Source organism: Macaca thibetana, chromosome 15 (assembly GCF_024542745.1).
Source record: "Macaca thibetana thibetana isolate TM-01 chromosome 15, ASM2454274v1, whole genome shotgun sequence".
Taxonomy (NCBI): domain Eukaryota; kingdom Metazoa; phylum Chordata; class Mammalia; order Primates; family Cercopithecidae; genus Macaca; species Macaca thibetana.
Window position 1 is genome coordinate 41,902,440 of NC_065592.1, and position 2,438 is coordinate 41,904,877.

Consider the following 2,438-nt stretch of genomic DNA (forward strand, 5'->3'; position numbering starts at 1 on the left):
TTTTTGTCAGGTATGTGGTTTGCAAATCTTTTCTCCCAGTCTGTAGCTGTAGCTTGTCTTTTTATCCTCTTTACAAGGTCTTTTGCAGAGCAAAAGCTTTTAATTTTGACCAAGTCCAATATATAAATGTTTCCTTTTATGAATCATGTTTTGGGGGCTAAGTTTAAGAGCTCTTTGCCTCACTCTAGATCCCAAATGTTTTCTCCTATGCTTTTTTTTTTTCTAAAATGTTTATAGAATTGTTTTTAAAATATGAAATGCTTCACAAATTTTTATATCATCCTTACATGGGGCCATGCTAATCTTCTCTGTATCATTCCAGCTTTGGTTTATGTGTCACCAAAGTGAGCACATAGTCTTATGGTCTTATGTTTACATTTTAGTCTGAGGTCTTTTTTTTTTCTTTTTTTGAGACAGGATTTTGCTCTGTCACTCAGGCTGGAGTGCAGTGAGGCAGTGAGGCAGTAATAGCTTGCTGCAGCCTCCATCACCCAAGCTCCAGCGATCCTTCCGCCACAACCTCTGTCATAGTGGGGACTACAGGTGTGCTCCACAATGCTCAGCAGAGTTCTGTATTTTTTGTAGAGACAAGGTCTTGCCATGTTGGTCTCAAACTTCTGGCCTCAAGTGATCCTCCTGCCTTGGCCTCCTAAAGTGCTAGGATGACAGGCGTGAGCCACCATGTCCGGCGCTGAGGTCCATTTTAAGGAAATTTTTGTACAATATGTAAGACTTACGTCAAGGTTTTGTTGTTTGGTTGATTTGGGGGCCTACAGATGTCCAGTTGCTTCAGCACCATTTGTTGAAAAGACTTGTCTCCATTGATTGCTTTTGCACCTTTGTCAAAAATCAGCTGTCAAAAATAGTTGTGTGGAACTATTTCCGAGTTCTGTGTTCTGTTCCATTGATCTATGTGCTATTCCTGGGCCAGAACCACACTGCTTTATTACTGTGACCACATAACAGGTTTTGAAATTAGGTAGACTGATTTTTCTCTAAAATTAGCTAAATTTTAATAAACTATCTAAAATTATTCTAGCTATTCTAGTTCCTTTGCCTTTCCACATACATTTTAGAAAAGTTTTGTCAATATTTGCAAAAAATAGATTTTGTTGGAATTTTGATAGAAAGTGTGCCAGTATGGGAATAATTGACAACTTTACTAGGTTTAGTCTTCCAACCCATGAACACAGTTTTACTCAGTTTATTTAGATATTCTTTGATATCCCTCATCAGCATTTTATAGTTTTCAGCATAGAAACCCTATACATACATGTTTTGTTAGATTTCCACCCAAATATTCCATGTTTTGAGTGATTATAAATGGTATTTTATTTTTAATTTTGGTTTCCATGTGTTCATCAGTATATAGATTCTAGGAATTTTGTGTGTGTGTGCGCGTGTGGATTCTTTGGGACTTTCTACTACATCACTGTATCATCTGCAAATACAGACCATTTTATTTTTGCCTTTCTGAAATGTGTGCCTTTTCTTTTCTTTCTTGCCTATTACACTTCCTAGAATGTTCAGCTCTATGTTGAATAAGAGTGGTGAGAGTGGACATCCTTGCCTTGTTCCCAATCTTAGAAAGAAAGCATTCCATTTTTCACCATTGAGTATAGTATTAAATGCAGGGTTTTGTAGATGCTCTTAATCAAATTCAGGAAGTTCCCTCTATTCCTAGTTTTCTGAGGGTTTTTTGAGACTTTGAGTTTTGTTTCTAATGAGGCTACAAGCTGTGGAGAACTTTATGAAATTGAATACATCCTAGTACAGCCACTTTATATCCAAACTGTTAAGAGTTTTGTATTAGCGAAACCATCAACCTTATATAAGAAGATTATTCGTGTGTGTTAAAATTTGCATCTTAGAGAAAACCCTCATTTTAGAATTGGGTTGAGAAGAAGAACAAGACCCTGGGTTTATTAATTGCAACTTTTGGCACAACCGTTACAGCATTTATTTGCATCAAGGTTACATTACTGGGAAATTCGTCTTACAGTAAAAAAGGTGAATAAAAGATTTTTTTCATAAGAATTAATGTAGAAGGGCTGGATGTATTTCCATACACCCACAGTCCAAACATTTGTCTATTGACACAATTCACAAACCAATGGAATGACACAGAATGAATTAAGTGAGAAGTAAAAGATCATATGCTCATTTTACAGTGTTGTCCCTGGGCTTCATGGAAGAATTAGGATGCCACACTAGGTGCACGTGCTACCAAAGTTAGCAGTCATTATAGTTTGTCCCTGAGAGTCTGAGTCCAGTGGGGTTCGGGGTAGAATGGAAGAACCACCTGCCTCTGCCCCATCTCTACAGCCCCCCAAGACTTAGAAACAAATACTGCACTCTGAGAATGTTCCAAAAACCTCCACCTTTCTTCTTTTTCCTTTTTTTTTTTTTTTTGTTTGTTTGTAGATGGAGGAGTCTCA

At 37.2% G+C, this 2,438-nt stretch overlaps 1 non-coding gene across 1 annotated transcript; it reads right to left on the reverse strand.

The window, feature by feature from the left end:
* Positions 1-246: 246 nt before the first annotated feature.
* On the reverse strand, positions 247-352 carry LOC126938235 (U6 spliceosomal RNA). Its single transcript, XR_007720046.1, has one exon. It is a non-coding gene; the product is annotated as a U6 spliceosomal RNA (small nuclear RNA).
* Between the last annotated feature and the right edge of the window lie 2,086 nt (positions 353-2,438).